Here is a 9,577-nt window from a genome sequence, read left to right on the forward strand (position 1 = left end):
CATTCTTCTGATTTTTTTTTAATAGAATTAAAAGACATTTTGAAACAAAAAATCGTTTTGAAGCTATCAGAGCCTATTGAGTCTGAAGCACTGGGCTGCATACCTCATGAGGCCAGCGAGTCCACCTCATCTGCACTTGGGGAGTATGGAGGCCACACAAAAATAAAACCTAGTGGAGAGAAAAGTTATCTATATCTTTCAAACCGCCAAATGATTTTTTTCAATTTGATTTATGTTTACGGCAAAAGTTTGGGTCAGTCTTATTTTCTATAAACCCGTTCACCCACAGCTAATTAGTTTTTTCCCTAGGATTTCTGCAAGAATCAAAAGTCGGAACGCAAGAAGTTGGGCAGAAGCAGTAATTCGACACACTCAAATTACTTCACGTAGAATCTTCCACTGCTTTGAAGTAGCACCGTTTACACAGAGTCTTCTCTTGTTCAAATAAGACCTGCTAGCAACTGAGAACATTCAATGAATGTTGGAATTTCAGCCCTTCCAAACGCTATCTTTCTTCTGGATGTCTTTTCTCCCTCCTCTTGTCTGACTTGAGTATCTGGATTGTAAGCCCTTTGGGGCAGGGACTGTTATTTATGAGTGTGTGTACAGTGCTTAGAGGAAAGGAGAACTGATCTCACTCGAGGCAGCTAAAGTCCTCTGTAAATAAAATAATAAGATAGGAAATAAAAAAATCAAAAGCTTAGTCCCGAGATTTTGCCCATGTCTCAATTTTCCAGTAATCTCCTGCAGGTCAGTTAATTTCTCTTTTGCCCTTTCCTGCTTCTCATTACAATACACATGTGGGGGGCAGTGAGCACAGTATATGCGAGTTTGTGCATCTTTTTTTACTATCACTCCAGTGTGTCACAGAGTGACAAGGTGACCATATTTCCCAAAGGGAAAATGGGACACCACACGGGGCTGGCCCCAGCCGCTCACCCGAGGCCCTCCCCCCCGCCCCGGAGCCCTGCTCCCCCTTCCTCCCAACTGATCAAGTTGGCAAGAGCAAACGGGACAAATGGCCACTTTTGCACACAAAAAAAGTCGGGATGGGCTTAAAAAAGGGACTGTCCCGGCCAAAGCAAGATGTATGGTCACCCTGCAGAGTGAAAGATCCTGGAAGGCAGCTATGCAAATCAAAATCCCCAAGTGGAAGTCACCTCTCTCCCTCTCTCTCAAGCCCACATACTGCACTGAATGGCAGGCCAGTGCCCTGGTAGAGTATATTTTCATTCAAGGAAGCCAGCCAATGGCTGGGGTTCTGCTTCAGTCCAGGCCCCTCAATAACTCAGGAACTTGGCTTAGAATCATTTCATTAACTGTGAATGGATTTTGCATTACCAGATATCAGGCCTGCTTCTTAAATGCACCCCCCCCATGCACCACCCCGTAACTTCCTGCAAGCAGCAGCAATACAAGGCCTCATTTTAAGCCTACAACTTGTCTGCTTAGTGTCTTCATACAGGGGGAGAAAAAAAGATGGGGAAATAAGGCCTAAATAAGTAGTTTGACTCTTTAATTTTTTTTGATTTTGCCCTGGGGGCACTGACTGCAAAGGGAGCAACACGTATTTACTAATTCTATTAACAAGATACAAATCGTTTGCAGTGTAGCATCCACCACACAGATTCATTTCAGTCACCCCTTGATTGCTGTTACAACCACCACCCCCAGCCCACTCTCACACACACGTACATACAGTACATAGTCAATTCTTCCTCCCTCCACCCCAGTTTTTCCTAAGTTCAAGACAAGTTGAAGGGTCAAAAAGGCAAAGGGTGTTTCAGAAGTTTAGCAGACAGCATTTGGTGAAGGATAAAGAGAGCGGGGCGGGGGGGAAGAGAGAGCGAGACAGAGAGAGAGAAGGAATCTGGCATGCATTAGGCTGAGCAGTTCCAAGCCTCCATCCTCCATGGACTTGTCACTTTCTTTCTCTCTTTTAAATCGTTGGTTTATTCATGACTTTTTTTTTTCATATCGGCCAACAATTGTATTTTTGTCCCTTCCCACCTCCCCATCTCTGCCTGCCCGCTTCCTAAAGAGTAGATTCACTTATGATTTTCTAATGATTATTTTATGTAGCCCCCCCCCCCCCAAGTGTGTCTTACTTGCTTCATCAAAGAGCTGCTGCAAAGAGTTTGTAATGGAGGCTGTAAACATGAATTGATAGATACAATTCTCCTCTCTGGGTGGGATCTGCAGCAGGGAGGGTCCCAGAGCCCAGTCTCCAGCCCGAGCCCGAATATCTACACCGCAATTAAACAGCCCCGTAGCCTGATCCCTGCAAGCTCAAATCAGCTGACACGGGCCAACCACCGGGGTTTAACTGCAGTGTCGACATACCCATTATATCTTTCAGGATGGAATTTTGAAAGTGTTCAGTATTGGTCTAATTCCCATGGTCTTCAATGGATCGGTGCTGAGTGTTTTATGATTTGCCCCGCCGGCCCCACAAAATGTCCCCTGTGTTCTATTTATCCAAATTTTTGAAGCGGCCTATCACAATGGTAACTATGTGCCATTCTGGGGGTCTTTTCACACCACCTCAGATGACAGCAATGTCATGTAAGATTCATTCCGAATGTCTGATAATGACATTACGAAGCAAATTGGTGCAGCCAGTGATGCCTTTGGAAAACTTTAGGGTCATCCCTGGACTGAACATGATGTCAGACAGCGAACAAAAATTTACGTTTAGTGGCTATCGTCATCACCCCACTCCTCTATGATTGTGATATGTGAACTACTTATCAACACCACATAAAGCACTTGGACCAATTCCATCTCCAATGGCTATTGCAGATGATGGGAATTAAATGGCAAGATTTGGTTGCAAACACTGAGGTCCTTGCTTGCTACACAATCACAGGCTTGACGTTTTTATAGGGCGAGTGCAGCTGCGATGATGCAGTCCCGGGCTCCATGTCTGGCAGTAGAATGCCGAAGGCCGTCGTTTACAGAGAATTGCAGACTGGAACTCGTTTTAGGGGCAGGCCAAGAAAACGTTACAGAGACAATCTTAAGACCAACCTCCAATCTTACAATGACCTCGACCCCTGGGAGCTGTTAGCACAAGAGAAGAGCCAATGGCAGCACCTAGACTGTAGCTCATCCGTCAAACTTGACGGGGGACTCCATCATCAATGGATGATGCAAAAGGACATTTCAAATGGGCCACGGGGCTGATTCAGACACTTAATTCTCAAGAATACTAGGAGCCTCATGTAGAAAAGATGACACCTTGGATGGGATAAAGGGAAGAGAATTGACTTGGAGTTAAACCGTCCCCCTTCCGTCTGTAGCGTGACATGTTCTGTGATATTCCCAACCCTCCTCACTACCATGAACACATGGGGAGGAGAAGACTGTATGTGTTTGTTGCTTGTTTGTTTATACGCACCTTATTGGGGATATCAAACCTTTTCTTTCCTGTTTTTGGGGGAGCCTTGTATGGAGGACCCTAGACCTGGAGTGGGATATTTCTCAGCTGTTGACTGATGAGGTGAAACTGTTGAATCTCTAACCACAAGAGCATTTTTCTGGGCTGTCCGAAGGTTGAGTTGCACAGGTGGGTTAACAGAAACAAGCTGAGTAAATTTCCTTCTCATTTCAGATCTCTCTTCCCTGGTTCTTCTGAGGACATAGTCCTGCCAGGTCTCTAATCATCCACAGAATCTTCCAGGAAAGCAGGGGAGACAAGACCAAAATATTGAATGTTAAAAAAAAAAACAAGCAAGAAGAGGATCCTACATTTTGGGGTGTGGAACGCCATTCAGGCTTCCTTTATACATCAGAAAGGAGCAGAAACTGGGCCACCTTCAATTGGTATATGGGGAGTGCATGGGCTTTAAAGCCCTTTTTACATGTGCTGAGAACTGGACGGGATTATTCATGAGCTGGCCCACATGCCCATGCAGGAGAATCAGGAAGGCAGCTTCTTATTCCCCTACTCTGGCTGCCTGCATCACAGGCCATAATATGGGAGTAAAGCAGCCACTACTGGTTCACTACGTCCCGTCCCACAGAGGTGGGCGGGGGGAAATGAGGCCATAGCTCCTCCTCCTGAGCATACTAGCCAGCCCAGCTGAGCCAACGTGGCGGGTAATGTAAGCTGCACCAGAAAAGGGCTGGCACAGCTTAGTTTCCCCATAGAGCAAAGACTGAACTGTGACTCCAAGTGACAATTTGGTCCATACTCTGCTCCTTGGGCAGCACTACTATGCAGTGCCCCTCATAGAATCAGAAGGAACCTCAGGAGGTCATCTAGTCCAACCCCCTGCTCAAAGCAGGATCAATCCCCAGACAGATTTTTACCCCAGTTCCCTAAATGGGCCCCTCAGGGATTGAACTCTCAACCCTGGGTTTAACAGGCCAATGCTCAAACCACTGAGCTATCCCTCCTCCTCCACTTAGGGCAGATTACAAGGTACCTGCCTAAGCATGGCCCATTACCTCTTACTGTTAGTGCTTTGGGTAATGTCTATCTGCTAATGCACACATTTCTGTAGCGAGCGGCTTTCAAAATATAGTTGAAGTTGGAAAAAAACAATCTCCCCCTCCTCCTCCCTCCCATTTAAATGATAGATTTCAAATGTTGAGAATGTAAAATCTCCTGGCAATGCCGGTGCGTGGCACACGGACCTTGGGTCTTTGGAGTCACTATTGCATCTACTTGCATAATCTGAAGGCGAATAGGAAGATGTGGCCTTGGAAATACTCTAAGTGCATAAACAGCTGTGGCCACATTTCCATGTCTGGCATCTCAAGGTTCCTGCTGGGAGTGGAGAATAAGGGCAAACAAGAAGTGTCTTTCAGGGTCTCCAAAAAAATAGGACAAAATATTCCTCATGTATGAGCTATTCTTAAAAGCTATCAGCTATTTAATTAGTAGAAAGAGATTTAGCTTGCTTTCTGGTGGTTGCTTTAATTTCTTTTGCAATAGCATCTATCTATTGCCTTCTGTCCATCAACATAGTAGCTGAATTCATATCAATATTGCAATAGATTAAATCGTAAATATAGTCAAATAGAATACCGCAAATATCCACATACTTATGATTGGGTCCAAAAAGATGGTGCACTTCTGATTACAATATAAATATAATAAACCATTTTGCAATATGCCTGGCTGAAAGAGGAAGGCAAATTATTCCCAATAGGAGAGCGGAATTTAGAACCAAATGACCAAGCAGCAGTATGCCCTTCTTGTCTGGGACAGCTCTGGTGAAGGGGGGCTGCCTAGACAGCCTCAGTGTGGACGGAAGTGCTTGGTGCAGTGGGTGCTGCGAGATGCCATGGGGAAGGGATGCAGGACATTCAGAAGTGTACAACAGTGGTTCTCAATCTGTGGTGGTCCACGGACCACTATGTCTAAGGGGTCCATGAAAGCCTTAGACTGCAAACTGACTGAACAGAATTCAACTATATATATACAGACAACAGATTTCCAAAGGGGTCTGCCCATGAAAAAAGATAGAGAACCATTGGTGTACAACTCTCCCCCATGATGAGGTGGAGAAGGTGGCAGAGGCCAGAGGTGGAAGCCCCTGTCTGATCAGCAGGTGACCACCAAGGGCCCAGGCAGAGGGAACATCCCGAGGAAACAGTATTCTACAACTGAGTGTGCTGCGTGTGTGCCTTCTGGAAGCTGGTAGTGCTCACAGCTCATGTGAAATATATTCTTTTCCCCCGGGTGCTCCATGCTGTCCCAGAGAGCATTAATGGAGGGCCTATCAGAAATGCAGGTCTTCATGGGTCCCGGTTTTCAGTTCCATAGCTGGCAGATTGAGCATTCCCATCTGTTCATAGTCCCTTCCATCCCCGTTGTGAGGCCGAAGACACATGGCGTGCCCTCTGGCCAGGTTTCCATGCAGTATGTAGATGAAGCCTCTCAGTTTGTTTGTATTGAATCCGAATGTGTGTTTGCATACAAGGGAATGTCCACACAGGAGCCGTTTCCCTGAGCAAAAGTCAGCTGCCTTCAGCCATGACCTCCTGCAGCAAGCACTGCCTAGCCCTGGAGGGAACTTGGACCCTGTGGGAATAAAGAGACAGGTAGGCATGGGTATACAATGGAGCAGATCTGAGCCCCATCCTACCCAAGCACCCTGCTTCTGGAGCCATAATCCCCCCTCCCTCTGAGGCTGACTGGGTCGGAGATCTGAGACCAATCCCACCCCAGCCAATGCCCACAACATCCACTAGCACAGGTGCAGCCATCCTTCTCCCAATTCATGGCCGGCTGGGTGGCAAACCAGTCCTCTGGCATAAATCCTCAGGGGGCCAAGGCAGCAATCAGGAACCATGGAAGTGCAGGAAAGTCCCTGTGCTGACTGCGGGAGAGGCTGTGAGCAAGCAAGTAGCTACATCATCTCTACACCACCAGAGCTGGCTCTCCTACACCCACAAGGGGGCGAGTGGCCAGGTTTACGGCAACCATGCTCCATGTGGCCCATTAGGGGATATGGCCCCGCCGTTCTGTCCAGGGATCAGAGCCCTCTCTCTTTCATCTTATGCTTTGGAATTTCCCGCGTGTTGCATGATTTGGTCTGTACGCGGCCCTCCCCGTATCATTAGGCTACAGCAGAATCTATTAAGCGTCTTGTCATCATAAATATGAATAAACTCTTGACAACAGATGTCTCAGCGGAGAGCGTTCCTTCGAATACGCTGCGCTGAGCGTTTCAGCAGAGAGCAGAAGAGCTGCTGGCACTGTGGCAGAGGAGACCAGCTGCTGTGGGAAACGAGCACAGAAGGGTCGAGGGAAAGACTGAATCCAAGTCTAGCCCCATAGCTGGGCACAGCTGTCTGTAATCCCTAGAAAGGGAAAGATTTGAGGGCATCATTTTTCAATTTGTTTTGGTGCCCACACGGCAGAATAGCACATACTCCAATGAGATGTTCCTGTAATTAAGGGTTAATGGAGCTGGGACAGGTTGTTATAATAAAGAGCCTTCTAACAGAGGTGGAATGCAAATTACTACCCACCATGACCCTGGCAATACTTCTGCAATATGTATTGGCAAGAGGGAGAAGTGTGATCCAGAACGGCATAGGCCAAGACAAATGAACATGCTGCAAGGCAAGGCTTTCTTCTGTTCCCCTTGCCCCATTGCTGTTGGGCCTTGCACCGATGATAACATTTGGTACTGCTACCCATTCCAAAGGATCTCAAAGCAAATGATATGCACAGAGCACCAATGCAATGCAGCTACTTCTGGGGAGTGAAATGGCAACCAGTACACAGTACTCTAAAGAGGAAGGGTTCCCTTTGGCTAGAACAGATGGCCAACCTTGTGTTCTTGAAATAGGAGCCGCAGCACAGTGTGAACACAAACACTCCGAGCCAGACCCGGAGCTGGTGTCATTGGGCCTAGCTACAATGAGGTCAAGCTCATTTACAGCAGCTCAGGATCCAGCCCTCGGTTTTTAAGTTCTCTCTTGAAACTTGTCTGCAGGCGGGAAGCTGCATGATGTTCACTTTATTGTCTTCAGCTGGCTGGAAGGCTGCGCTGACCGCTTGGCCTGGAGCCTGTTAGCCCCAAGGCTAGGCATTGCAAACCCGATGCTTTAGACTTCTAAACGACCCTCTCCCGCCCTGGAGAGGGGCACGAGGGGGCCGTGGTTTGGACTGGCCTTTTCTTAGGGCACTGAGAGGCAGAAGCAGTAAATGAGTTAGATGGTGAAGACGAAGAAGACAAAGTGCAGAGCCAGAGATGATCCTTTACATTGGCCTAACAGTACAGGCATGGGTGAGACTCCCTTTGGCAGGGGAGTATGGAGACAGCTTGAATGCAGCTGCCTGGGGCTGCACCTGTTCTCCGGCTAAAGAGAGGCCTTCGGTCTTTGGAGCTCTCCGTCCGTCACCCTTCACTAGCAGTGGATTCCCTTTTAAAGAAAATATTTTTCTTTAAAAAAAAAAAAATCAAGGGCTAAAAAAGAGCAACTAGAAAAAAATGACAGGGCCAGATCCTGGGAGGTGCTGAGCACCGGCACTGGAGTCAGTGGGCATTCCAAAGGCCCAGCCCTTCTAGCAGGATTCAGCCTGTTGTCTTAGGGACATTCACTCTCTTTGAACCATCCCTGAGCAAAACAACTGGCATGTCCTGCCTGTGAATCGGCTGTAGCAGATGGACAGCTGTGCAGAACGGGCAAGCTAGGGTTTCACGGCGTTCATTTCCTTGTGAGCTCACTGGGTGTGTCACAGAGCGAGTGAGCAAGCGAACGAGCATGAGTATTCCAGTGACATTCATCCCCCACTGCAATCGGCTCAGAGCCAGCTTCGGTAAATCCAGAGTTAACGCCGTTGGTTTCAGTGGGATTTACTCCAGCGTAACTGGCAGCAAAACTCGGCCCAGTTGGTGCCTATGCCAGCACTAAAGCTCTCGCTGTCTCTCCTTGACTTTCAGTTTCTGTAATGGATTCTCTCCCCTTCTCCGCAACTAATGCCTCTAGGGACCTCAATTTTACACCACTGCACAAGAGCAATTCCCACTGAAAGCTCTGGGGAAGAGATGGCATTGGCGGGGATTCAAACCGCACACCTGGTACCATCTGCTGCAATTTCATGTTGACTTTAGTTCTGTCACTCCTCTTTAGTTGGAGGAGGATTAGGTGTCAGGGACAGGAGGTCCAATAACACTACAGACTCTGGCACTGTTTCGAGGCGATGCCTAAGTGCACTGTAGATGTGCCAACATGCTAACCTTGGCTGTTATCTGTAGAGGCAAGGTTTCAACAGCTCTGCTCTGCGGTTGACTCCGAAGTTGGAAAAGTTCATCAGCTGTTGACTTTGGGAGAAGTCTTGCCACCTGCTGGAAGAACACTGATCCCCCTCTGGGAGGTCAATTTCTGTCCTGACTTATCCCTGTGCGATCCGGATGGAGTCTAATTCAGCACAGAATTTAGTCCCTGGCCCTTAATGAGGCATTACTTTACCGGACGGCTCTTCAGTGCATTGGACAGAACTGCAGCGTCAGGAGCAGGACAGCGAGTAGCAGGATCCTCTGTTGGGTGGCAAAGGTTCCCAAGCCTGTGGCAATAGCTGGAGCCCTCAGCTTTCACCTGTAACAGTTGAGTCACTCGTGAGTGAATGAACTTTGCTCCAGACTCAGGATCAAAGGTTTTTTTCTTTGTCCTCTCCGCAGATGCATTCAGATAGAGCAGATGTCCCTGGGCCAAATTCTGGCTGGTACACTGCACTGGCACGGCTCAGAGGCGGCGAGGGGAGCACTTCGATCCCTAGTGCCTTGATGCAGGATGTAGCTATAATTTGGGAACTAGTGCCAGGGAACACTAGGGTATGGGGGTGGGCCCTCTAGGGCAGGGGTGGGCAAACTATGGGCCAATGGGAGCTTCGGGGCAGGTACCTGCAGGTGAGGGCAGCGCGCGGAGACCTCTGCCAGACCCCTCCCCCAGGGGCCGCAGGGGCGTGGTGCTGGCTGCTTCCGGGAGCGGCGCGGGGCCAGGGCAGGCAGGGAGCTCTGCCTTAGCCCCGCTAAGCGCCGCTGCCAACCCCGGAGCTGCTCAAGCTAAGCGGCGCCAGGCCGGAGCCCGCACCCAAAACCCCTCCTGCACC

The 9,577-nt window shown here is 48.5% G+C and overlaps 1 long non-coding RNA gene across 1 annotated transcript; it reads right to left on the bottom strand.

The window, feature by feature from the left end:
* Positions 1-4,904: 4,904 nt before the first annotated feature.
* LOC135975797 (uncharacterized) lies at positions 4,905-9,256 on the bottom strand. The gene is made up of 2 exons (XR_010592841.1): positions 6,988-9,256; positions 4,905-6,034 (listed from the first exon to the last, which is right to left on the bottom strand). It is a non-coding gene; the product is annotated as an uncharacterized LOC135975797 (long non-coding RNA).
* Positions 9,257-9,577: the final 321 nt, after the last annotated feature.

Source organism: Chrysemys picta, chromosome 15 (genome assembly GCF_011386835.1).
Source record: "Chrysemys picta bellii isolate R12L10 chromosome 15, ASM1138683v2, whole genome shotgun sequence".
NCBI classification, from domain to species: Eukaryota; Metazoa; Chordata; order Testudines; family Emydidae; genus Chrysemys; species Chrysemys picta.